The sequence below is a fragment of the Talpa europaea genome, assembly GCF_964194135.1.
Source record: "Talpa europaea genome assembly, chromosome: 9".
Taxonomy (NCBI): Eukaryota; Metazoa; Chordata; class Mammalia; order Eulipotyphla; family Talpidae; genus Talpa; species Talpa europaea.
In genome coordinates, this window is record NC_140076.1 from 25,225,642 (window position 1) to 25,253,256 (window position 27,615).

Genomic DNA, 27,615 nt, shown 5'->3' on the forward strand with positions numbered 1-27,615 from the left:
TGGAACATGGGAATAATTGTTGTAGCTGCAGCACATGGTCTTTGTGGGGATTCAGCGGATATGCTTAGGTGCTTAGAATGGGGCTACTCTTACTGAGCCCCCCAAAACAGCACACTGGGGTGTGGATGTGGTTTTGCCTGAGCCAGGGCTAATGCTCTTGGTGGCTGACTGAGTGCCAGGGAGGGGTCAGGGCAGCTCTTTACCCAGAGGGGAATCAGTTGGGCACTTGTTCGGTGGGCTCAAAGGAGTTCAGGGCAGGGCTGCCTGGGTTGCTGCAGGGAAGTGTTCCCAGCAGCAGGATCCACTACAGAGATGGACTCCAACCCCCCATGCCCTGCTCTGTGCCCCCATTAGAGCGCTTCCTCCTCTATGAGACCCATAGGTACTCTTCTCTCCTTGTTTAAAGATGAGGTCCGGAAACTCAGTGGGAGGGGAAGCCCAGAGGCATGCAAGCTGTCTGTACCCTTAACCCAAGTCTGAGTTTCCCACAAGTGCCACAGGCCCGCCCGGACACAGGCCAGGAGCAGGGGGAGGCATGGGAAACAGCAGTGCTCTCCCATACATGGAGGGGGAGGGGGAATTCCCTATGCCATGACCTCATCCTCATTGCACAGGAGCCCATAAGATGCAAGGCAGAGACCTACCAGGATTAAGTAGTACTGGTGAGTGAGGGTGCCCAGGCCCCAGGTGAACCCCCAGGTGAGTGCCAAGCTCTGCCCTGGGAGAGGCTGAGGAGACAGGCTGGGGCCTTGGGCCCTGTTTCCTGGCAACATAGCCCCAGGGACCCTGCCTGTCTGCCTTAGTGCCCCAGGGAACCAGGCTCAACCACCACCCCCAAGAGGGGGTGTCTGGCTGGGAAGGCCTGCTGGGGTGGGGGGTGGGGCCGAGGGATGAGGAAAAGCTCTGATGACTCTCAGGAGGGTTCTGGGGGCTCTCCTTGCTCCAATCTAGGGCAAAGCTGCTAGGCAGTGGCCTTGTGCTTCCCTTCCCCTGGCCCCGGCTCTTTCTGAGTCTGTTTCCTCTCTCTCTGGCTCCTTCCCTAGTCTTCATCTTCCTCTTCCAGCAGGACCCTCTGCCTTTTGGATCTCTCTATTCTACCCCCTGCCTATTCTACCCAGCCCTTCCAGGCTGTTCTCTCTTCCACCCCTTGCACTGTCTCTATGTCTCTTTCAGATGTCTGTCCCACCCCGCTCTCTCTTCCGTGCCTCATCCCCCTCCACTCCACTTTGGCTTCTGTACCCCTGGCACTGTATCCAGATCCCCAACCTTGAGGTCCCCCCACTGCTCGAGGTTATTTTTACCATTGCCAAGGAGTATCAGAGGTAAGCATGAGTTGGGGTCACACTGTTTAGTGGGATGGTCTGGGGAATCCATCTGATTGAGGAGGACATGATTCACCTCATGACCTGGCCTGCCTCTCTTGGGCCTCAGTTTTTTCCATCTTGAATGGTTCTGACAGCCCTGGTGGGCTGCAGTTGGTTGGGGGCAGAAGATAAGCCAAGATGTTAGGGGGCATATCCTGGAGAAGGCCTGCATGGTGCTCAGGGCTCTGCCTTCACTCCCCAGCTGGCAGCCTTCTGGCTGGCACTGCCCTCCTCATGAATGGTCTTGCTGGGCAGGTTGAGTCAGGGAGGCGCTCTTGCACCCAGCATCTTTGGCTGCACCATGGCGCCCTCTGGTGTCACCACATAGACACTGCTGCCACCCTTCTCTCCCGCAGGTCCCTGCCCTGATTCCAGGGTCTAGCTGAGTGACAGTGGGACTGGAAGTACCAGTGGAAGTGAGTTTAGGGAGACAGTTACAGTGAGAAAATGTTGGCGAATTTACCCCATTTCTCCCCACAACCATGCTACAAATCCTAAGAGGTCTGCCCAAGGGATGGAAAGCCCACTAGTGGGCAGATATCGCACTTCAGAGTGGGGCCCAGGCTTACCCCAAATCACACAGCATGGGGTAGCTGAGGTCCTGTCCCTCCTCCCCCCACAGGCTCTCCCTCCCAAGGCCCAGAGGGAAGGCAAGCCTGGCTGCCCAGGGGCTTTCATTAGCATCAACCCAAGTTGCCATTGTGTGTTTGGGGTGATTCACCTTTGTAGGTTCTAATTCACCCTGCAGGGAATCTTCAAACTCATGAGTTCTGTGAGTTCTTACAGCTTCTTGGAGTGTTTGGTTTTTTGAAAAATAGTGCACTGATGCCAAACACATGTGGGGTTATGAATCGATACTGCTTTGTGTAAGTGGAAATAGCCTGGTATGCCCAGTGAGTGGTCAGCCCCCCGTGGTGGCCAGACCCTGGTTTTTATGCGTCTAGCAGCCACGTTGGGGCCGTGGCAGCATCTGGCCTTTGTTGACCACTGAACTTGTAGAGATCTGAGTTGCACACTTTGCAGGCGGTAAGTGATAGGGCCAGGGTCTAGTCACACTAACCACCTGATTTGGAGACCAGTGTGGCCAGGAATAAGAAGTTCAGGGCAGAGCCCATGGACCCCCTTTGGCTGCATTCTGTTCTGGTTATCCTGCTGTGGGGTACCTGTGGATATTCAGAAGGCGTGAGCAGGTGCTTATCAGCTGTTCCACCCTGAGCAACTCAGTTAACCTCTCTGAGCCTCAGTCCTGCATCTGCAAAATGGGGACAATAATAATAGTGCTTACTTGGGGGGGGGGCTGTCATCAGGATCAGATGAGTTATAGGGTGGGGCCCACAGATTTTTGGGAGGAAACTAGATATTTGGGTGTGGCGCCTGGTGCTGGTGAGCTGGGAGCAGAGGTGCTGAGAAGAGGGTGTGGCCCTACGAAGCAAGGCTGAGAGACTCCATCTTTTACAGATGGTAGAGAGGCCTAGGAGGGGGTGGGAGAAACCAGGAAGCAGAAGTAACCTATCAAGGTGTTGGGTGGTGGAGCAGAGTAGGGTGCAGGGAGGGTGACTGGTGGTCCACCATGAAGTCGGGGAAGAACTAAAGTGCACTCGTTGGTGTAGCAAGGGCAAGAGTGACTCAGCAAGAACAGTGGGTGGAAGGTGGTGTGGATTGCAGTAACTGAGGAGATTGGTATAAAGGTCACGCTCAAAGAAATGTCACCAGGAAGGGGAGAAGAAAGATGGGACTCGTGAGAATAATGGAGGGTTTTCCAAGTCACTGCTGATGGGGGGGTGGGGACGGGGAAGTTGAAGAAGGCAGGAGAAATGGGACAGGGAAGAGAGAGTGGGGCCCAGGGGCCCAGGGTGCTCTTCAGAGGGGCCTCTGGTCTGTGTGGAGACTTCTGAGGATGAGGTGGGTGCTCAGGACTTAGGATGCAGAAAGGTCCTAGGGGTCCAGGCTGGACCAGGAAAGGAAGAGGCAAAAGAGAGGTGAGATCAGAGATGGGGTTAGGGGAGTGAAGCTGGCTGAGGAGGAAGGGTGGAGGACAGTGGACGGAGAGGTCATTACTGGAGGTAGGAAGTATCAGGGGTGAGGACATGTTCAGAATGAGGGCAGCAGGGGGACACAGAGGAGGAGGAAGGTCATTGGTGATGGAGGACCCCAGAAAGAGAGGCGGGGTGAGGTTGGATCATTCAGGTGGTGATGCAAGGACAAGTTGGGCCCTGCTTGCTGGACCCAGGCTCTGCTCAGGCTGCAACCTCTGGACTCTGTAAGCTAGGAGGGCAATGCTGCTGTAACCCCCATTCTCACCCTACCTACCCCCCACCTCGGAGGCAGCCAGGGGCACCCATCCCAAGAGAAGGGGCTGGAAAGCTGGTGTTCTGAGTGACATGAGTGACCAGGCATCCTGGCTGAGCCATATTAGCAGCAGTCCAGCAGAGCTGGGGGGCACCAGCCTGGGGACCTGGCCTCTCAGGGTGCCTACCCCCATCCACATGGGGCAAAGCTTCTCCCACCTTTAGGCACTACCTCTGGACCTAGAATGGAAGCTAGCAAGGCCTATGTCAATTGGGAGCAATTCACCTCTAGATCCTTCAACTCTGTAACATGTCTGTTCACCACACATTGCAGCCTGCGCTTCCTCCCTGCCCACCACACCCCCCACATGCACACCAGGGCTACCTTTGCAGGACCCACTGCCTCTCCTGACACCTACAACTTTTGCACAGAGTGAGGATTCCCCTGCTGGGATGCCTATCCTTCTCCTCTGCCTTTCCCTTCAGCCCTCCAGGCAGGATGCTTTTGATACTTGTGATTGGTTGGGGCGGCCCTGAACACTCCTACACTCCTGCCCTGAAAGAAAGCTTGCATCCTTGTCTGCCTCTCCCGGGTGCTAAGTCATCTCTGCCCCAGCTGAGCAGGTGGAATACAGAGTCAGGTAAACCAGGGGAGGAAGTGACAAGGGCTCCTGGAGATGTAGCAGTTTAGGGGGGGGTGTGGATTCTGGGGTCAAAGTGCTGGAATCAAGAACTGTGTGGCCTCCAGCAGGTTCTTAACCTCTGTCAGGCCTGCTTTCTTCACCTGTGAGTCAGAGTCTCGTGATACTGCATTGGTATGTGAAGTGATCACATTGGTGCCTTCTAATGAATCAGCTCACTTGGTGCTGCCCAGAGAAGGGTCTGGCTCTGTGGTAGAGTGGGTCCCGGAGGGTGCCAGCATCAAGCTTTGAGGAATCTGGTGCTGGGAACTCTCCTGCCACATATATAGGTCATTTCCAGCACATTTTCCAAAGCTCTGCCTGCAGATAGAACCAGGGCTGTATGGCCTGGACAAATCACCATGCCACTTTGAGCAACTCTCCTCATCTGTGAAATACATAATAACTCATTCAGTTCATCCATTCATGTGTGTAGACTTCAGAGGAAAGGAAATATGTGTGGACAAAGGTCTTGTCCAGCTTTGGCACTGGCACCTGTGCCCTGTCTCCCAAGATTCAGCCTCAGCTCAGGCCCTTCCAGGCCCTGGACCCACTTGGAGTCTTCACCAGCTGGGTTCCCTGTGGGGTGAAGCTTGAGTGCCCTCTTGTGGCTACAGCCATTCACGCAGGCCCCCACCATCACCAGTAAGTGGCAGCAGATTTCCCATTGCTGAGTGGTCAGGGTGGAGGGAGCCAAAGAACCTATCTTGATTATGCAAAAAGGCACCTGAGGCTCTGAAAATGCTGTAGTTTGTCTGCAAGTTGAGGATGGACCTGGCCTCCAGCCTGGATTTCTCATCTTAGAGGGAGACTGGAGATTGGAGGAGGAAGATGAAACTTTCCTCTGCCTTCCTTTCCTAGACCACCCTCCCAGAGGACACCCCAGGGCTGCCTGGGCCCAGAGTGCCCACTAACTTGTGGGCATGTCCTGGGAACTAACGGCTGGTACAAATGGGTGTTTGGTGGCACTGCCAGGCCCAGGCACTTGCCAGTGGGGAGCCTCCCTGATCCCTGCCCAGCTGATTCAGCTCCCCACCCCCACCCCTGATTCAGCAGGCCAGAGTGGTTCAAACCAGCCAGAACTGGTTTGAACCACTAGCCAGAGAGGTTTGAACCAATTTATCCACTCAGAACCAGCTTCTCAGAACCGATTTTACCCAGTCAAAACTGGTTTAAATGGCTTTATTTGGTCAAAACCAGTATTATATAGTGTGAACTGGTTTTCTCCAATTAGAAATAGTTTGAATCTGTTGGAACCGGTTTCAGAATTTTGAGACAGTTAGACCCATCATCACATGGTTTCAGTTTCTGTTGGTTTTGGTTTCAATTCTTTGAAGAAGTCAGAACCAGATTCTGGCGGTTTCAGTTTCACTTGGTTTGAACAGGTCAGAACTGTTTGGAAACAGTTTCATCTGGTTTGAGCCAGTTGGAAGGAGTGTCACTGGCTCACTTTCAGTATGCCTCAATTTCAGTTTCACTTCTTTGAAGAAGTTGGAGACAGTTGAACCAGTTTGAACCAGTCGGAACTAGTTTCAGAACCGTTTTCAGTTGATCTGAACCAGCTGGAACCAGTCTGAACCAATCTCAGCCGGTCTGAACTGGTTGGAACTAGCCTGAACCAGTTTTGGCCAGTTTGAACCAGTCAGAATCGGTTTGAACCAGTTTCAGAATTTTGAGACCCAGTATCACATGGTTTCAGTTTTAGCTAGTTTTGGTTTCAGTTCTTTGAAGAAGTCAGAACAGGATTCAGTTGGTTTCAGTTTCACTTGGTTTAAACAGGTCAGAAATGGTTTGGAAATGGTTTGGAAATGGTTTCATCTGTCTTGAGCAAGTTAGAGGCAGTGTCAGTTGGTTTCACTTTCAGTTGGCCTCAGTTTCAGTTGGTTTTAGTTTCACTTTTTTTAAGAAGTCAGAGCCTATGGGAACCGGTTTGAACTGGTCTGAACTGGTCTCAGGCGGCTGGAACCAGTTCAAACAGGTTTCAGCTGGTTTGAACCAGTCAGAACCACTTTCAACCAGTTTCAGTCAGTTTGAATAGGTCAGAACTGGTTTGAACTGGTTTCAAAATTTTGAGCCAGTTAGAACCAGTGTTATGTGGCCTCAGTTTCAGTTGGTTTCAGTTTCACTTCTTTGAAGAAGTCAGACTGGTTGGGACTGACGTGAACCGGTCAGAACCAGTCTGAACCAGTTTCAGCCAGTTGGAACTGGTTGGAACCTTTTGAGCCTATTGGAACCAGTGTCACATTGTTTCAGTTTTAGTTGGTTTTTGTTTCAGTTCTTTGAAGAAGTTAAACCCAATTCAGTCAGTTTCAGTTTCACTTGGTTTGAACATGTCAGAACTGTTTGGAAACAGTTTCATCCATTTTGAGCGAGTTGGAGGCAGTGTCATTTGATTTCACTTTCAGTTGGCTTCAGTTTCAGTTTGAAGAAGTGGGAGCCTGTTGGAATCGGTTTAAACTGGTTGGAACTAGTTCAGCTGGTTTGAACTGGTCCAAACCATTTCCAGCCAGTTTGAACCAGTTTCAGAATTTTGAGCCTGATAGAACTGGTATGGCAATTTCCCAGAGAAAGCAGGCAGCACTCAGAGAGGTGAAGAGAAAGATTTATTTGTCACACCGGCAGGCTCAGTGGGATAGCTCCCAAAAAGTCTGAGCTCCAAATTATAGGAATGGTGAGGTTTTATACAGTTTGTATGAGGAAGCTTGTTACCCCATCCATCATAGACTTTCTTTATTGTTTGGGAAAAGTGTCAAGGTAGCCGTGGCTATTACTGCGGGCAAGCGGCACACTGCAGGAACTTTCCACTCCAGCAAGCAGCAGCCTCCAAGCAGCAGACTTAGCAACTTCTGCTTCATTCCCCTCCCCCCCTTTTGATACCTCTGAAAAGTGCTAGGGAGTATCAATACAAGGACTCATAGGAGGTGTTATTAGGAAAGGAGTTTAAGGGCTCCTGTTGGCTAACCAACATTTGAAGTTTAATAGTCTCTACACAGGACTGGATAAACCACGTAGCCAAATTAAGAAAACAAGGTCTGAAGGCAAGGAGCAAAAGAATGGAGACCAGTGGACCCAGGAGGGGGTTAGGAACCCTCCCGGGTCTGGAGAACAACAGTTGCTAAAGAGTCCATTTGACCCTGGAGCTCATTACTGGGCCATATTACTTAGGTCTTTGTCGACTTGTTGTGAGAGGACTATGAACTTGCTTTGTGCTACCTTGAGGCCTGCTGCCCCCACGCCTGTCCCTGAAGAAACGCTAAGGGCCACAAGTGGTAGGGTGGGCAGGGGCATGTGTTTTGAATGATGGCCAGGGCCAGTATGTGAGAGTTGGGTAGCTTGCTCACCTGACAGAAGTTTGAAGTCAGGGATGAGTAAGGTGAGGGCACAAAGACTCACATCAGGAGGAATTAGGCATCTATAGATACCAGTTGACCAAACAAAAAAGGTTCCATTGGGAGCACATAGAGAAGAACCAGAGACCTTGGAAACGTGTGCAAGACACAGAGACATTTGGGTATTGGCTGGGGCCCAAAACACAGAAGGCTTGCCCCCAGATTTTAGGGCAGGGCAAGCAATAACCTAATACAGTGAGAATGGCCAAACCAAAAAGGAAATAGGAAAACAACCAACACTGGGGATCAGTCCAACAATTTATGAATGTCTATCTGATATTCCTCAAGCTTCAGCCATATGTTGACCAACCAGCTTCCGGGGTGTGGTTGGAGCAGGGCTGTAGAAGGGTCAAGGTGTCTGGCTGGGGTCTCTCCACAGGGTCAGGCTGAGTTGGTTTGTATGGTCCAGGCAGGCTGTCTACTTCTTTGATGTCTTTGGGCAGGCTGGCTTAACTCAGGAGTGGCTAATCCATGGAGTGGCACCCAGGGTAGGTGCAGATCAGAACAAGTAAATATTTGTAGCCTCTGCAAGTCTTGATTTTTGTGAAGTCCACCTACCTTTAAAAAGGGAGGAGCACGTGTGGAGGCCTAAGCCACTGAGCAGTGTTATGTTGCACACAAGTCTGGCACCTGAAAGTAACAAAAGCTCATCTGTCTGGTAGGAGCCATCACTCCTCTGGTGTTTTGGTTCCTCCTTTATTTTTGATGCAAGACATCTCTCATCTCCTACACTAGCTTTGCTGCAGCTGGCTGCCCAAGCAGCTGGAACTGGCGTAGCACTGGATTCAACTGGAAGCTCCTGGCTACAGCAGAGGACAGGTGATGTTCTAGAGGTCTGAGCTGCCATGGGGGCCAAGGTGGGCAGCCTAGAAGAGCTAATGGACGAGGAGATGGAAGCACTGGGCAAGGAGGAGCTGGTGTGGAGCCTGCAGCAGGAGGAGGCGGGGCACCTGGCAGTTCTGGGGCAACGAGGCCATCTCGTGTAGGAGGTAAATCACCAGTAGCAGCTCTTTGGGACCCAAGAATCCCGGGTGATGTGCAAGGACCTGAGCAGTTGTTGGCAGAAGCTGGCTGAGCTGGAGGGCTGGCAGGAGAGGAAGCTCTGCCTGGCATTGGGTGAGGAGTGGGACCCCCTTGGTGGCCCTGGTGGTATGGAAGGCTCTGGTGCCCAGATGGCACTCAAGTTCATCTTGCCCCAGTGCAGGCCTCATGACTTGGACTGAGGACACAGTTTTCTTTGCACTGACGTGTATCTGGATTGCTCTCCAAACGCCAAGATTGTAGTGGACCTGTGGATGAGGACACCTCTCCAGCCCAGGGGCTGCTGCCTTTGGAGGGTCCTGTCCTGCTGGTCTGCTCCTAGCCTGCTTTTCAAGTTGGCCAGCTGGTTAATGAATAACCACCACTTTAGCCAGACTTCAGACTTTCTCTAGCAGTTGAAGGATTTCCTTTTTTGATATTTCCGGCAATGAATGACCACCACATTGGCTGGACACCAGACTGCTTCTAGCAACTGGAAGCTGTCAGCTCTTCCCACCATGTCTAAAATGCCCCATGCATGTGGATGGTGTCAAACACATAGCGAAAATCTGTGTAGATGTTAACTGATAGATCCTTTGCCAGTTGAAAGACACAGATGAGGGCCCAGAGATCCACAGCAAGGGCTTCCTGAACAGAGAGATTTTTAAAATTTTAACCCCTGAGGCAGCCTTGTCAAGCTTAACTGAGTCTTTTGATCTGTACAGGGGATGTCAGAGCCGGATTCAGTCAGTTTTGTTTTCACTTGATTTGAACACATCACAACCATTTGGAAATGGTTTCAGATATTTTGAGTGAGTTGGAGGCTGTGTCAGTTGGTTTCACTTTCAGTTGGCTTCAGTTTCAGTTGATTTCAGTTTCATTTCTTTGAAGAAGTTGGAGATGGTTGGAACCGGTTTGAACCTGTCGGAACCAGTTTAAGCTGGTTTGAACCAGTCCGAACTAGCTCAAACCAGTGTCAGCCAGTTTGAAACAGTAAGAACCAGTTTCAGGCAGTTTGAGCCATTTGCAATCCTTTTGAACTGGTTTCAGAATTTTGACTTGGTTTGAAGACGTCAGAACCAATTGGAAATTGTTTCATCTATTTTGAACAATTGGAGGCAGTGGCGGTTGGTTTCACTCTTAGTTGGCTTCAGTTACGGCTGGTTTAGGTTTCACTTCTTTGAGGAAGTCAGAGCTGGTTGGAACCAGTTTGGAATGCCCAGAACCACTCAGAACCAGTTTAAGCCAGTTTAAAGCAGCCCGAACAGGTTTCAGCTGGTTGGAACTGGTTGGAACTGGTCTGAAACGGTATGAGCCAGTTTCAGCCAGTTTGAATGAGTCAGAACCAGTTTAAGCCACTTCGAACTGGTTTCAGAATTTTGAGTCTGCTAGAACCAGTGTCACGTAGATTCAGTTTCAGCTGGTTTTAGTTTCAGTTGGTTTTAGTTTCAGTTCTTTGATTAAGTCAGACCCAGTTTCAATCAACTTCATTTCCCATTTGGAAATGGTTACATCCATTTTGAGCGAGTTGGCGGCAGTTGATTGCTTTCATTTTCAGTTGCCTTCGGTTGCATTTGGTTTTGGTTTCACTTCTTTGGGGAAATAGGAGCCTGTTGGAATGGGTTTGAACTAGCTGGTACTGGTGTGAACAGGTTTCAGCCAACTTGAACTGGTTGGAGCTAGTTGGAACTGGTTTGTACTGATCTAAACTGGTTTCAACCAGTTTGAACTGGTCTGAATTGGTCTGAATGGGTTTCAGCTGGTTTGAACCAGTCAGAACCTTTTAGAACCAGTGTCATATAGTTTCTGTTTCAGTCAGTTTTGGTATAATTTCTTTGAAGAAGTCAGATCTAGATTCAGTCACTTTCATTTTTACTTGGTTTGAACAGATCAGAACCATTTGGGAATGGTTTCATCCATTTTATAGATGATGTCACATTTGCTAGTTTCACCCTTCCCTTTTCTTTTTTTCTCCTTCCCCTTATAACTGATGATGTATGATTATTTAATCAAAAAAAGGCCAGAACCTTGCTTTTAAGTAGCATCCTGAATCCTACAGCTTGCTCCACTACTCCCATTTGTCAGCACAGTGTTGTAAATGCAACATCCATAATTACCAAGGACTAGCCATTCTGTGGACCAAGGCAGCTGTGAGGTGATCCCGTGGTTGGCCTATTGGTCCACCCTGGCAATATCAAGGCCGACTCCAGGGTCAGATTGTTGGTTGAACATGGCAGAGTACAGACTGAACAAGGTGACAGCCTGCTGGTCAATGTAGTTGTACTGTAGGTCGACCTGCTTATCCTCCGGGCTGGGCTGGGGCCGGCCTGCAGTTCGACCCACTCAACCTCTGGGCAGTGCTGCGGCCAGCCTGAATGTGGACCTCTACAATCTCTGGGCTGAGCTGGCATGGCCTGCAGGTGGACCTCCTCAGCCTCCGGGCTGGGCTAGGGTGGCCTGAAGGTCGACCTGCTCAGCCACCAGACTGGGCTGGGGCTGGCCAAGAGGTGGACCTCCTGAGTCTCTGGGCAAGGCAGGGGCAGTCTGCAGATCGACCTCCTCAACTCCCAAGTTTTGCTGGGGCTGGCCTGCAAGTCGACCTCCTCAGTCTCTGGGCTGGGCTAGGGCGGACTGCAGGTCGACCCCCTTAGCCTTCAGGCTGGTAGGAGCTGGCCTGCAGGTGGACCTCCTCAGCCCCCAGGCTGGCTGGGTACACCCTGCAGGTTGACCTCCTCAATCCCCAGGTTTTACTGGGGCTGGCCTGCAGGTCGACCTCCTCAGCCTCTAGGCTAGGCTGGAGCCGACTGCAGCTCGACCTTCTCAGCCTCCGAGGTTGGCTTGCACTGGCCTGCAGGTCGATCTCCTCATCCCCATGCAGGCCTGGGGCTGCCCTGCAGGGCCACTTCCTCAGCCCCCAGGCTGTGCTAGGGCCAGACTTCAGGTCCACCTCCTGAGCCTCCAGGCTGTGCTGCAGCCGGCCTGCAGGTCGACCTCTTCAGCCCCCAGGGTTTGCCTGGGGCCAGACTGCAGATGGAGCTCCTCAGCCCCCAGGCTAGGTGGGGGCCAGCCAGCAGGTTGACCTCCTCAGCCCCCAGGCTGGGCTGGGGCCGGCCAGCAGGTGGACCTCCTCAGGCCCCAGGCTGGCTGGGGCCGGCCTGCAGGTAAACCTCCTCAGATCCAGAAAGGGCTGGGCTGGGCCTGCACATCTACCTCTTAATCCCCAGGCTGTGCTGGGGACAGTCTGAAGGTCGACCTCTTAGCCCCCAGGCTTGGCTGGTGCAGGCCAGCAGATCCACCTCCACAGCCCCAGGCTGGGCTGTGTCCCGCGTGCAGGTTGACCTCATCAGCCCCCAGGCTGGGCGGGCTTGGACTGCAGGTACCTCCTCAGCCCCCAGAATAGGCAGGGGCCATCCAGCAGGTCAACATCCTCAGCCCACTTTCTGGCTGGGGCCGTCCTATAGGTCAATCACATCAGCCCCAGGCTGGGCTGGGGCTGGCCTGCAAATCGACCTCCTCAGCCCCCAGCTGTGTTGAGGCCGGTCAGCAGGTCGACCTCCTCAGCCCCCAGGATGGGAAGGGGCGGGCCAGGAGGTCGACCTCCACAACCCGGGGCTGGGCTGGGGACGGCCTGCAGCTATACCTAGTCAACCCCCAGGCTGCGCTGGGGCCGGGCAGTGGGTGGACCTCCTCAGCCTCCAGGCTGGATGGGTCTGGCCTACATGTGAACCTCCTAAACCTCCAGGATGGGCTGGAGCCGACCTGCAGGTAAACCTCCTCAGCCCCAGAATGGACTGGGGCAAGCCTGTAGGTCTACCTCTGCAGCCCCCAGGCTTGGCTGTGTACGGCCTGCGGGTCGACCTCCTCAGCCCCCAGGCTTTGCTGGGGCAGGCCTGCAGGTCGACCTCCTAAGCCCCCAGGTGTGGCTGTGTCCGGCCTGCAGGTCGACCTCCTCAGCCCCCAGGCTTTGCTGGGGCAGGCCTGTAGGTTGACTTCCTCAGCCCCCCCTCTAGGCTGGGGCAGGCCTGCAGGTCAAATTCGTCAGCCCCCAGAATGGGCGGGTTCGGACTGCAGGTTGACCTCCTCAGCCCCCATGTCTGGCTGGGGCAGGCCTGCAGGTTAAATTCCTTAGCCCCCAGGCTGGGCTGGAGCCGAATAGCAGGTCGACCTCTAAGGCCCAAGACAGGCTGGGGCCGACCAGCAGGTCCACTTCCTCATCCCTCAGGTTGGGTTGGCACTGGCCGCAGATAGACCCCCTCAGCCCCCAGGCTGGGCTGGGGCCAGCAGGCAGGTACCTCTTCAGCCCCAAGGCTTGGCTTGGGCAGGCCTGCAGATTGACCTCCTCAGCCCCCAGGCTTAGATGGGGCAGGCCTTCAGGTCAACTTCCTCAGCCACCAGGCTGGGTTGGGATGGGACTCAGATCGACCTCCTAAGACCCCAGGCTGGGCTGGGGCCAGCTAGCAGGTCGACCTTCTTAGCACCCCTACTGGGCTGGGGCCAGTGATCAGGTGAACCTCCTCAGCCCCACCGCTTGGTGGGGGATGGCCTGCTGATCGACCTCCTCACTGCCCATGCTGGGCAGTGGCCGACCTTCAGGTCGACCTCCTCAGCCTCCAGGATGGGCTGTGGCTGAGCAACAGGTGGACCTCCTCAGCCCCCAGGCTGGGCTGGGGCCGGCCAGGTGATCAAAATCATAAGCACACAGGACGGGTTGGAGCAGGAGAGTAGGTCGACCTCAGCAGCCACCACTCTGCTGGGGCCAGCCAGCAATTCAACCTCCTCAGCCCCCAGACTGGGCTGGGGCCAGCCAGCAGGTCGAACTTCTCAGCCCTCAGGCTGGGCTGGTGCCGGCCAGCAGGTCATCCTCCTCAGCCCCCAGGTTTGGCTTGGGCAGGCCTGCAGGTCGACCTCCTCAGCCCCCAGGCTGGACAGGGGCTGGCCTGCAAGTCGAACTCCTCAGCCCCAGTCTGGTTTAGAGTCGGCCAGTACGTTGACCTCCTCAGCCTCCAGGCTGGGCTTGGGCCGGCCAGCAGGTCAACATCCTCAGGCCCAGACTGGGCTGTGTCCGGCCAGCAGGTCTACCTTCTAAGCCCCAAGGCTGGGCTGGGGCCGGCCAGCTGGTCCACCTCCTCAGCCCCCAGGCTGGGATGTGGCGGGCCAGCAGGTCAACCTCCTCAGCCCACAGGCTGGCCTGCGGCCGGCCAGCAGGTCGACCTCCTCAACCCCAGGCTGGGCTGGTGCTGGCCAGCAGGTCGACCTCGTTAGCCCCCTGACTGGGTTATGGCCGGCCAGCAGGTCGACCTCCTCCACCCCCAGGCTAGGCTGGGCCGGCCAGCAGGTTGACATCCTCAGCACCCAGGCTGGGCTGGGGCCAGACAGCAGGTCGACCTCCTCAGCCCCCAGGTTGGACTGGGGCCGGCCAGCAGGTCGAAATTCTCGGGCCCCAGGCTGGGCGGGGGCCAGCCAGCAGGTCAACCTCCTCAGCACCCAGGCTGGGCCGGGGCCATCCTGGAGGTCCACCACCTCAGTCCCAGGCTGGGCTGGGAAAGGCCAGCAGGTCGACCCCTCAGCCCCCAGTCTGGGCTGGGGCCAGCCAGCAGGTCGACCCTCTTAGCCCCCAGGCTGGGCTTTGGGCGACCATCAGGTCGAACTCCTCAGCCCTCAGGCTTGGATAGGGCAGGCCTGCAGGTCAACTTCCTCAGCCCCCAGGCTGGGCAGGAATCGGGCTGCTGGTCAACCTCCCAAGACCACCCCGCCGGCTGGGCTGGGTCTGGCTAGCAGTCCATCTCCTTAGCCCCCAGACTGGGATGGGGCCGGCCAGCAGGTGGACCCTCTCAGCCCCCAGGATGGGCTGGGGCCGGCCAGCAGGTTGACCTCCTCAGCCCCCAGGCTGGGCTGGGGCCGGCCAGCAGGTCGACCTCCTCAGCCCCTAGGCTTCAATGGGGCAGGCCTGCAGGTCAACTTCCTCCTGCCCCAGGCTGGGCTGGGCCTGCCAGCAAGTCGAAATTCTCAGCCCTCAGGCTGGGCTGGGGCCGGCCAGCTGGTCAAACTTCTCAGCCCCCAGGCTGGGCTGGGGCCGGCCAGCGGGTCGAACCCCACAGCCCACAGGCTGGGCTTTGGCCGAACATCAGGTCGATCTCAGCCCCCAGGCTGGGCTGGGGCCGGCCAGCAGGTCGAACATCTCAGACCCCAGGCTGGCTGGGGCCGGCCAGTTGGTGGAAATCATCAGCCCCCAGGCTAGGCTGGGGCGGGCCAGCAGGTCGATCTTCTCAGCCCACATGTTGGGCTTGGGCCGGCCAGAGGGTCGACCTCCTCAGCTCCAGGCTGGACTGGGGTCGGCCTGCAAGTAGAACTCCTCAGCCCACATCTGGTTTGGGGCTGGCCAGTAGGTCGACCTCCTCAGTCTCCAGGCTGGCATGGGGCTGGCCAGCAGGTGGACCACCGCAGCCCCAGGCTGGCCTGGGGCCGGCCAGCAGGTTGACCTCCTCAGTCCCCAAGCTAAGTGGGGCAGGACTGCAGGTCGACCTTCTCAGCCCCCAGGCTTGGATAGGGCAGGCCTGCAGGTCGACTTCCTTAGCCCCCAGGCTGGGCAGGAATCGGACTGCTGTCAACCTCCTAAGACCTGCCCCCCAGGCTCGGCTGTTGCCGGCTAGCATGTTGACCTCCTTAGCCCCCAGGCTGGGATGGGGCCGGCCAGCAGGTGGACCCTCTCAGCCCCCAGGCTAGTCTGTGGCAGGCCAGCAGGTCGACCTCCTCAGCCCCCAGGCTGGACTTTGGCCGACAATCAGGTTGAACTCCTCAGTCCTCAGCCCTCAGGCTGGGCTGGGGCCGGCCAGCAGGTCAACCTCCTCCACCTCCAGGCTGCGCTGGGGCCAGAAGCAGGTCGACCACCTCGGCCCCAGGCTGGGCTGGGCACAGCCAACTGGTCCACCTCCTCACCCCCCAGGCTGCGCTCTGGTGGCCCAGCAGGTTGACACCCTCAGCCCCCAGCCTGGGCTTTAGCGTGACCTCCTCAGCCCTCAGGCCGGGCTGGGGCCGCCCAGCAGGTCGACCTCCATCGCTCCCAGGCTTGGCTTGGACAAGCCAGCAGGTCGACCTCCTCAGACCCCAGGCTTCGATGGGGCAGGCCTGCAGGTCAACTTCGTCTGCCCCCAGTTTGGGCTGGGCCAGCCAGCAGGTCGACCACCTCAGCCCCAGGCTGTGCTAGGGACAAAGAGCAGGGCGAACTCCCCAGCCCCCAGGCTGGGCGGGGGCCGTTCAGCAGGTCAACCTCCTCAGCACCCTGACTGGGCTGGGGCCGACCTGCAGGTCGACCTCTTCAGCCCCCAGGCTAAGCTGGGGCAGGGCTGCAGTTGGACCTTCTCAGCCCTCAGGCTTGGATAGGGCAGGCCTGCAGGTCGACTTCCTCAGCCCCCAGGCTGGGCTGGAGCCGGCCAGGTGGTCGACCGCCTAAGACCCCCCACCCCAGGCAGGGCTGGGGCTGGCCAGCAGGTCTACCCTCTCAGCCCCAGGCTGGGCTGGGGCCGGCCAGCAGGTCTACCTCCATAGCCCCCAGGCTGGGCTGGGGTCGGCCAGCAGGTCGACCTCTTCAGCCCCAGGCTGGGTTGGGGCTGGCCTGCAAGTCGAACTCCTCAGCCCCCAGTCTGGTTTGGGGCCAGCCAGTCAGTCGACCTCCTCAGCCTCCAGGCTGGGCTTGGGCCGGGCCAGCAGGTCGACCTCCTCAGCCCCAGGAAGGCCTGGGGCTGGCCAGCAGGTAGACCCTCTCAGCCCCCAGGCTGTGCTGGGACCGGCCAGTAGGTCAACCTCCTCAGCTCCCCCGGCTGGGCTGGGGCCGGCCAGCAGGTCTACCTCCATAGCCCCCAGGCTGGGCTGGGGTCGGCCAGCAGGTCGAACTCCTCAGCCCCCAGGCTGGGCTGGGGCCAGCCACCAGGTCGAACTTCTCAGCCCCCAGTCTGGTTTGGGGCCGGCCAGTCAGTCGACCTCCTCAGCCCCCAGGCTAAGCTGGGGCAGGGCTGCAGGTCGAACTTCTCAGCCCTCAGGCTTGGATAGGGCAGGCCTGCAGGTCAACCTCCTCAGCCCCCAGGCTCGGCTGGGGCCGGCCAGCTGGTCCTCCTCCTCAGCCCCCAGGCTGGGCTGTGCCCGGCCAGCAGGTCGACCTTCTCAGCCCTCAGGCTGGGCTGGAGCCAGTCAGCAGTTCGACCTCCTCAGTCCCCTTACTGGTCTGGGGCCAGCCTGCAGATCGACCTTTCAGTGCCCTGGCTGCGTTGGGGCCAGCCAGGAGGTCAACCTCCTCAACCCCAGGCTGGCCTGGGGATGGCCTGCTGGTGGACCTAGTCATCCCTCTGGCTGCGCTGGGGCTGGGCTGCAGGTGGAGCTCCTCAGTCTCCAGGCTGGAAGGTGCCAGTCTACATATGGACCGCCTAAGCCTCTAGGCTGGGCTGTGACCAGCCTGCAGATAAACCTCTTCTGCCCCAGAATGGACTGGGGCGGGCCTTCAGGTCGACTTCCTCAGCCCCCAGGCTGAGGAGCAGGCTTATAGGTCGAACTCCTCAGCCCCCCATGCTGGGCTTGGGCCAGCTAGCAGGTCGACCTCCTCAGACCCAAGCCTGGGAAGGGGCCGTCCAGGAGGTCAACCTCCTCAACCACAGGCTGGGCTGGGGACGGCCTGCAGGTGGACCTAGTCATCCGCCAGGCTGCACTGGGGACGGGCTTCAGGTGGACCTCCTCAGCCTCCAGGCTGAATGGAGCCGGCCTACATGTGGACCTCGTAAGCCTCCAGGCTGGGGTGGGGCCGACATGCAGGTAAACCTCCTCATGCCCAGAATGGACTGGGGCCGGCCTGCATATCTCCCTCCGCAGCCCCCAGGCTTGGCTGTGTCCTGCCAGCAGGTTGACCTCCTCAGCCCCAGGCTTTGCTGGGGCAGGCCTGCAGGTCAAGATCCTAAGCCTCAAGGCTGTGTGTGGGGCCTGGCCCGCAGGTCGACCTCAGCCCCCAGGAGGGCTGTGGCTGGCCAGCAAGTTGACCTCCTCAGCCCCCGACTGGGCTGGTGCCGGACAGCTGGACGACCTCCTCAGCCTCCAGTCTGGGTGGGGCAGGCCTGTAGGTCCACCTCCTCATCCCTAGGTTATGCTGGGGATGGCCTGCAAATAGACCTCCTCAGCCCCAGGCTGGGCTGGGTCTAGCCAGCAGATCTACCTCCTAAGCTTCCAGGCTGGGCTGGGGCCGGCCAGCAAGGTGACCTCCTCAGCCCACCGCTGGGCTGGGGAAGGCCTGCTGATTGACCTCCTCAGCCTCCAGGCTGCAGTGGGGCCGACCTACAGGTCCACCTCCTCAGCCCCCAGGCTGGCTGGAGCCAGCCTGCAGGTTGACCTCCTCAGCCCCCAGGCTTGGCTGGGTCCGGCCTATAGGTCGACCTCCTCAGCCCCCAGGCTGGGTGGGGGTCGGACTGCAGGTTGACCTCCTCAGGCCCCAGACCTGCTGGGGGCCAGTCAACAGGTCGACCTCCTCAGCCCCCAGTCTGGCTGGGGCTGGTCTGTATGTCGACCTCCACAGCTCCAGTCTGTGCTGGTGATGTCCCACAGGTCGACCTCCTCAGCCCCCAGGCGTGGCATGGTTCTGATTGCAGGTTGACCTTCTCAGCCCCAGGCAGTGCTGGGGCCGGCATGCAGGTGGACCTGTCAACTCTCAGGCTGCGCTGGGGCTGGGCTGCAGGTGGACCTCCTCAGCCTCCAGTCTGGCTGGGTCCGGCCTACATTTAGACCTCCTAATCCTCCAGGCTGGGCTGGAGCTGGCCTGCCAGTCAACCTCCTAAGCCCCAGGCTGGGCTGGGCTGGCCAGCAGGTTGATCTCCTTAGCCCCCGGCTGGGCTGGGGCCCTCTAGCAGGTCGACCTCCTCAGCCCCCAGGCTGGACTGGGGACAGCCAACAGGTCGACTCCTGAGACTCTATGTTGTTTGGGGCCAGCCTGCATGTCGACATCTTCAGCCCCCAGGCTGGGCAGGGGCCAGCCAGGGGTCCACCTCCTCAACCCCAGGCTGGGCTGGGGACAGCCTGCAGGTATACCTAGTCAACCCCCAGGCTGCGCTGGGGCTGGGCTGCAGGTGGGCCTCTCAGCCTCCAGGCTGGTTGGGGCTGGCCTACATGTGGACCACCGAAGCCTCCTGGCTGGGCTGGGGCCGGCCTGCAGGTAAACCTCCTCAACCCTAGAATGGACTGGGACCAGCCTGCTGATCCACCTCCTAAGCCACAGGCTGGGCTGTGGCCGGCCTGCAGGTCCAACCCCTCAGCCCCCAGGCTCTGCTGGGGCCGGCCTGCAGGTCGACCTCCTCAGCCCCAGGCTGTGCCAGGGACGGCCTGCTGATCGACCTCCTCAGCACCCAGGCTGGGATGGGGCCAGCCTTCAAGTCGACCTCTCAGCTCCCAGGCTACGCTTGACCTCCTGCTGGTTGACCTCCTCAGCCCCTCGGCTGCTTAGGGCCGGCCTGCAGGTGGACCTCCTCAGCCCCCATGCTGGTTGGGGCCGCCCTGCAGGTGACCTCCTCAGCCCCCAAGCTGCGCTGTGGCCGACCATCAGGTCGACCTCCTCAGCCCTCAGGCTGGGCTGGGGCCGGCCAGCAGGTCGACCTCTTCCACCCCCAGCCTGGGCTGGTTCGGCCAGCAGGTCGACCTCCTCAGCCCCCAGACTGGGCTCTGTCCAGTCTGCAGGTCGACCTCCTCTGCCCCTTGGCTGGTTGGGGCTGACCTGCTGGTGGACCTCCTCAGCCCCCAGGCTTTTTGGGGCCTCCCTGCAGGTGACCTCCTCAGTCCCCAGGCTGCGCTGGTGCTCACCTGCTGATGGACCTCCTTAGTCCCAGGCTGGGCTGGGGCCGACCTGTGGTCGACCGCCTCAGCCCCCACGCTGGCTGGTCCAGCCTGCAGGTTGACCTCCTCATCATCCAGGCTGTGCCTGGGTCGGCCTGCAGGTCGACACTCTCAGCGCATAGGCTGTGCGGGGACTGTCCTGCAGGTTGACCTCCTCAGCGCATAGGCTGTGCATGGACCAGCCTGCAGGTCTCCCTCCTCATCCCCCTGGCCGGCTAGTACTGGCCTGCAGGTCAACCTCCTTAGCCCCCAGGCTTTGCTGGAGTCATCTTGCAGGTCGACCTCCTCAGCCGACAAGCTGGCTGGGGCTGGCCTGCATGTCCATCTCTTTAGCCCCCAGTCTGGCCTGGGGCTGCCCTGTAGGTCTAATTCCTCAGCCCCCAGTCTGTGCTGTTACCGGCCTGTAGGTCGACCTCCTCATCCCCCAGGCTGGCTAATGCCTGCTGGTCTATCTCCTCAGCCTCCAGGCTGGCTTGGGCCGCCCCCCAGGTCGACCTCCTCAGCCTCCAGACAAAGCCGTGTCCAGTCTGCAGGTCGACCTCCTCAGCCCCACTACTGGATGGGGCCGGGCTGCAGGTCGACCTCCTCATCCTCCAGGCTTTGTGGGGGCCCGCCTGCAGGTCGACCTCCTCAGCCTCATGGCTGGGCTGGGGCCGGCCAGCAGGTCGACCTCCTCAGCCTCCCGGCTGTACAGGGGCTGGCCCTCAGGTCAACCTTCTCACCCCCCCCAAGCTTTGCTGGGGCTGGCCTGCAGGTGGACCTCCTCAGCCCCTAGGCTGGCTGGAGACGTCCTGCCGGTCAACCTGCTCAGCCTCCGGGCTGTGCTGGGGCAGGCCTGCATGTGGACCTGTCCAGTCTCCGTGCTGAGCTTGGGCCGGCTTACAGGTGGAACTCCTTAGCCTCCAGGCTAGGGTGTGGCCGGCCTCAGGTGGACCTCCTCAGCATCCAGGCTGGACTGAGTGCAGCCTCCTGTACGAGCTGCTCAGCCTCCAAGATGGGCTGGGGCCGGCCTGCATGTCGACCTCCTCAACCTCTGGACTGGACTCGGCTGGCTTGCAAGTCAACCTCCACAGCCTCTAGGCTGGGCTGAAGCAGTCCTGCAGGTCGACCTGTTCAGCCTCTTAGCTGGGCTGGGCCAGCCTGCAGGTGGACCTCTTCAGCCTCCAGCATAGACTTGGGCAACTTTGGGTCGAACTCCTCAGCCTCCGGGCTGGTCTGGGGCCAGCCTGCAGTCGACCTGCCCTGCCTCAGGGCTGAGCTGGGGCCGGCTTTCAGGTGGACCTCCTCAGCCTCCAGGCTGTGCTGTGGCCGGCCTGCAGGTCGACCTTCTCAGCCTCCAAGATGTTCTGGGGTCGGCCTGCATGTCCTCCTCCCAGCCTCTGGGCTGGGCTGGGGCCATCCTGCAGGTCGACTGCCTCAGCCTATGGCCTGGACTGGGGCTGGCCTGCAATTTCACCTGCTCAGCCTCTGGGCCAGGCTGGGGCCAGCCTGCAGTTCAACCTGTTCACTCTCTGGGCTGGCTGGGGCCGGCCTGCTGGTCGACCTGCACAACCTACGGGCTGTGCTGGGGTCATTCTGCAGGTCCACCTGCTCAGCCACCAGACTTTGTTGGGGCTATTTCTCCTCCTCACCCACTAGGCTCTGCTGGTTCTGGCCTTCAGTTCGATCTCTTTAGCCTCTAGTCAGTTGGACTGGTGTGCTTTTCAAACTCATCATGTTCCCGCTGCGCTGGTATCAGTCATTTGCTTAACCCACCAGCCATCATGTTAAGCTCGGAATGGTGTAGGTACATGTCCGAGCCTCTATGCCTACCTTGGATTGGCCTGCATCAGAACTTCTCAGCTGCTTGGCTGAATTTAGGCCCTGCCTGCCTGTCTACCTCCTCAGCCTGGATCCTTTGCCTAAGGGAGTCTGTTCTTTACCTGATAGCCTTTGGCAGAGTAGAGTTCACCATGTATCCTGTGTTCCTCTCAGAGTGCTCATGCTCTCTCTCTCTCTTACTCTCACACTCATTTTCACAGACACACACACACACACAAACACACACACACACACACACACCCTCCTGTGTCTGAGCCAGTGGCAAGCCCAGAACTGATGGAGAAGAGAGCACAAGCACCTGGAGGCGAGTGACTGCATCCTACCTGGGCCCAAGGCCCCTCTCAGGCCCAGTCGTTTCCCTGTTTCCCTGGGCTCCCAGTTTCCCTGAGGGCTTTAGAAGAATATCCTGGCCACTATCCTACTAGAGTCTCTGGGCAAGCTTGCTGAGGAGAAGGGCACCCAGTGCTGGGCATGGTCGTTTGAGCCACACAGAGTGGATAGGTGCCCACCTCCCTCCAGACCTCATACCACCCACTTGCTCTTTCCAGTTTTCTGTGCAGGTTCCTTCCTGCAGCCTGAAGGCCTTCCTGGTTTTAACCTGGGATCCCTCTGGCTAGGTGGGAAGTTACTACTCAACTTCTCTGACTGGAAGATCCACATCAGGATGATGCTCTCCCCCCAGCTCTTTGTGGCCCACTTTTTAAGTGCGCCCTTCTAAGGAACATGTAGAGCAGGTCCCATCTGATATGCTGGGTGTTCCTTTCAGTCCCAGTTTACTCATCTCCCCGGTGGGGTAAAAAGTGGGAGCATGGTGGGGTGGGTGCCTGTGATGAGGCACATTCCTGAGAGCTCTGTCCTCCTATCAGGGTCCCTCCTTGCAGTGTGGGGGGCCATTCTTCAAGAGGCTCTGTGCAACAACCCCCCTTGGAGGCCCCCTCCCTGGCAGGTTGCCAGCAGCTCTTCCAGGCTAATTAAGTTATTTTGGAGCTTTGGTGTAGGATGGATTAACAAGCAATTGGCCGTGGGCTATGATCAGTGCCAGTCCAGGGCCCGCTCTTGCACCCAGCAGCTCAGGAAATGCCAGTGAGCCCAGGCCTCCCTCTCAGGACTATGCTGCAAATGCCAGGTGGGGCTGCCCTGGATTGGGCACCTGCTCAGGCATATAGGGGTCTGCTGTCCTATCTCACCTTTGGAACCCACCCCATGGTCTTTCTGGGCAGGAAGGGGTGACCCGTGGGCCTATTCACTGGGTCAAAACTGAAACTTCCTGGCACACTGGACCTCCGGCACCTCCTGGGCCACCCCAGCTCTCTGCTCTGGGGGACAGCTGAATTGGTTTCCCAACATTCCTGAGAGTCTTAAACAACAATAAAACTGCCAGGCCCTCATTTGCTGCAGCCACAGCCACTCCACTCAGAGGGGATATGTGCCTAGGAGTTTTGTTCTTGTTCCACAGATTCTAGAGTGCCAGACTCACAGTGTGCTACAGAGGGATGCCCAGGCCAGGAATGGGGGCTGATAATGCCCCCCACCAGCTGGGCCTGGCAGTTGTTCTGGATGGGTCGTCTGTGTGTCACACCCCAGGCTGCACATGAGGCTTAAGGGCCAGCCTGGGCTTGAAAGACTAGCTGCTGACACTTCTATGAACCTCAGTTTCCTCTTTTGTAAAACAGAGGTGATGAAAGTATCCACCTTGGAAGGTGGCTGCAGGGTTTCAGATACAGTAGCTGCTAGGCCAGGAGGGTGTTTCATGCCTTCCAGCAGTCCTACCTGCTTAGACTTTACCTAAGATCTTCCTGCGACCCCTGGCCTTGGGATGGGGGGGGGGCACTCACCTGGCCACACTCCCAGGGCCTCACTTCAACTCTGGTGAAATGGTGGGGGCAGGACAGGCTTGCTCTGGCCAAGCCCATGTGCTCTGGGTGAGTTTGGCTCCTTGATGTGGGAGCCCAGAGAAGGTAGTCTGGGTGCACTTTCACCATGGGTGCTACCTTCATTGTGGATGGGATGCTACTGGTCCTGGAATGAGGCACTTCAGGCACAGAGTTGGAGCTCAGTATTCATCCTTTCTCTTCCACTCTCCCTGGGGGGCAGACCAGGCACTCAAACCCGGGACTTCTGACTCTCTGTCAAGTGCTCTTGCGCTCTGAGCTGCATCTAGAAAGCTCCTACTGCAGACAGGGTGAAGCCCTGGGATGGCAGGATGAATAGGTGCTGACCTCCAACTGCCTCTTTCCGGGGTCCCTATGCATCCTCCATCCCATCCCACATACATGATCACATGCACACATACACATGAACACCTCCTCCAAACACCCAGAAATAATTCGCCAAATGCTTCAGAGATGCTATAGGTTAATGGCCATTTTACAGATGGGGCAACTGAGGCTCAGTTTCATTGACTTACCCAGGGCCATATAACTACACAGGTCTATGACTTCCCTTTCCCTGCACTCCCCTGTCACACACCTTCCTCCCCAGGAACTAAAGCCACTGCATAACATCTAGTATTCAGCTGTGTCCCCCTCCCAGGGTTGTCTTAGTCTGGCATGTTCATGCCTCCTGCAGCCTCTGCCCCAACCCAGATGCCTCCTTGCTCTCCACAGTCTGTCTTACCCATCGAACTGCCTCCAGCTCCAGTCTCTCCAAGTACCCCTCCTCCTTGCCCCAGAAGGACCTTTGAACCCAAGCAAACCCCTCATGGCTCCCACTGCCTTCAGAATTAAGTTTTAGGTGACTGGGCTGGGCTGCTCAATATGGTAGCTACTAGCCACATGTGCCTGTTTAAATCTAATTAAGATAAAATAAAAAACATTTCATTTCATGACACTGACCACACTTCAAGAGTCCAGTAACCATAGGTGTCTGCTGCCTTTGGTACTGGGTGGTGCACATTTAGACTTTCCTTCTTCACTGAAATTTCTTTTGGACAATATTGCTCTAGACTTTGGTTCATGCCCTGCTCTCTGTTTGCATGTCACTCCCTCCACATCCTAATGTCCAAATCCTTCCTCCCACAGGTCAATCTCCCTTCTTTCTATTCCTTCCTCCCCTGACCTCACAATTCCTCTATTCCCCCTAGATGACCCAGAACCCTCTCTTCTCTGTTCACATATCTGGTTTTTGTCATGGGACGTGACTTCCCCAAGAGGTTCTTGGCAGAACCATTTTAGCTACCTTAGTTCCCAACACAGGGTTGGTCACAGAGACATCCACAAATGTCCACTGTCCACTGAGTGACCCACCAAGTGAATGCCTGCAATCCAGAGCAACCAAATACCCCTTCAAGCAATGTTTCTCCCCACTTGCTTGCCTCCCACGTTTGGGTGCTCACTCCCTTGTGAAGAATGCTGTTCCACCTTTAGATGGGTCTGTCTGTCTAGGTATCTGTCCAAAGACACACACAACAGACTCCCTTTCCCTGCAACATCCCTTCACTGAGCCTCTGGCTGCTCTGCGCTCTCTGCTAAGGATTGAGATATGGTTGCTACCCACCCGCTGGATGGCTGGACCCCTGCCTGCTGCTGTTTTTTTGCTGTTCTGAGCACACATCATGCTGGATTACCCGCCCAGAACCTATGCCTATTCCTTCTCGCCCATCAGAGCTCTGCACAAACACTTACCTCCTTGGCTGTAGTCAACCATCCTGCCTTTCTTCTGTCAAATCCTCTCATTTATTTCCCTCACTTACACTATCTCATCATATCTTATTCTTTATTCTGTAGTCTTTATTTCCATCCCTCACTGGAACATGGTTTATGGAAACAGGGACCCCATCTTTCACTCTCTGAAGGCTAAGTACACAGGGGGCTTGAGGACAGCACTCACACTCCCACTGCCGTAGTGCTGCGCTTGGCTTCTCTGGCTGATCTTGGGAGATAAATTAGTCCTTCCCTAGAAGCCTCTGAGATGGAGAAACAGCAGGGGTGAGGAGCTGATCCACCGTGGTTCAAACACAACTCTTGCTTCCCCCCAGAATTTAGGGTGTTACAGGATTTCTCTCTCTCTCCCTCTCTCTCTCTCTCTCTCTCTCTCTCTCTCTCTCTCACACACACACACACACACACACACACATTCACCTTCACATTTGCAACCACCTGAGAAAAGTAGGTGCCATTATCATCTACATTCTCCAGGTGAAAAAAAACAGGCTCAGAGAGGTGAAGTAACTTACCCAAGGTCACACAGTGCGTCAGTGGCAGAGAGCATGGCTCACATGTCTGATTCTGAGCCCCAAGGAGTCTTTATTTATTCATTGAATTTTCCCAGGGAAGAGAGGGGAAGGAAATATGGTCAGCAAGTGTATGACAAATGATAGCAAACGAGAAAAGGATGTACACAGCAAAACTGACCATTAAATAAACACTCCCTGGTGATGGGGTCGGCAAAGCCCTCAAGTGCAATTCAGGACTGGAGAGAAGAGGCCAGGGAAAGAACACACAGGTACATGCCTTCCTGCCTGCTCCTGCCTGTAACTCTAGGCTTCAGAGTTTCATCTTCTAGCTTTACATGGAGTCATATTCCTCGGTCTCTATGAAGCAATTCTGTGCATGGAAGCTCCCAAGTGAAGCACTCGGGACATGCATGCATCTTCGCTTCCTTCTCTCCTGGCCCCATTCTACATGGGGTGTCCCTCACTGCTTCTCTGCCTTAGGACTGGAAAGAAGAGGAGTCACACATCAAAGCACAGCAGTCTCAGAGTTTGGTGGGTCACAGCAAAAACAGTCTTCACTCAAGGGGGCTGGGGAAAGGGGTGGAGTGCCCTGAGCTTCTTCAGGGTTTTTGCACAAAACATTTAAGATCTCTGGAGCCCTCCCCCCCAAATAAAGTAAACGTGTATGTGTGAGATTTTTGGGGGGTAGGGACCAAGCCAACTTTTTAAGACAAAAGATCTGGTTTCAGAAGGGGAAGAAGACAAAAGAAAGGATGACTTGTCAAGAAGAGAAGCCCCCAAGTTTATATTTCAGATCCTCCACCTGGTGCAAAGCCTTTTGTCAAACATGCCTGGTGATTAGTCCCAATACAAAAGGAGCAAATGTGAATGAAGGTCTCGCAGGAGTCCCAGTCCCCTTTTCAGGGCCACTGCCATGACATCTTCACCCCTGTAGGGTAAGGTAAAAGCATCAGGCTTTTCTGCCCTCCGGCCATTAGGATTAATGATAGATCCTTGTGGGTCCTGAATGCATGCCTGATGCGGGCACCTGGAGGAGGGTGTGGGCCTATGTAGATGGGATTCACCTGGGCTAAGGCTGGGCTTATAAGGGTGGCAGAGTGGAGTGCGGTGTGGTGGTGCGGTGCCGTGGATGGAGGAGTGTGGCGGAGAGTGATGGAGTGCGACGGGGTACGGCGATGGCGAACAGCGGAGAGCATGAAGACAACATGGCTGCTAGAACCAGTAAAGAACCTACCCGGGTAGGTTGGTTGCGTTACAACCCCCATGAGCCCTGAGCGGACGGGGAGGTCAGAGACTACAGGGAGCTCCCAGGTTGAGGGAGGCCTTTCCCTGGGTTGGAAGGGACCTGATTTGTATTATGTGATATGGGGTGAGTCTCTCTACCTTTTCTGTCACTGGGTACTGATACCAACCTCACAGATTCACTTTGTACTGATACCGGAATTGTCAGGCCTAGTCTCCCAGCCGGGATCGGATTTCAGGCTGCAGGGCAGTGCTGAGCCCCAGCCGCTAGACCCCCACGGGTTGGTGTCTCACGAAGCCGCAGCAGGAACTTCGCAGACGCTCAGGCAAGCAAGCGAGAAGAGGCAGGTTTGTTTAGAAGAAAAAGTTTATTGAGGAGAAAAAGAGCAGAAATAAAGTGGGACTCCCGGGCCAGGGAACCAGGCCTGGGAGGGGCAAGGAAGCCAAAGTAGAGTCGTGTCTTAGGGAATATATACCTTTTTTCCCTCATTATTTTAAAACTTCACCAGAATCTTTGTGATTGGTTAGTTCTCGGCTGTCTTACTTAATTTGCTACTGAGTGCAGGATCTTCACATTCCTTATCTAACAGTTTTCTCTTTCCCCATTTGTTGCATCTTTAAATTTATGGCCCAGTCCTCTGGATGGGCATCCCTGCATTGAAGTTAAACAGCTGCCCTTCTAATGTGACCATAAATTAAACCACTCTCCATTTCTCCAATCTCCGCCTCCCTTTACCACCTGAAGGAAACCAGGACCAGCATTAACAATGTTGTCCTTGG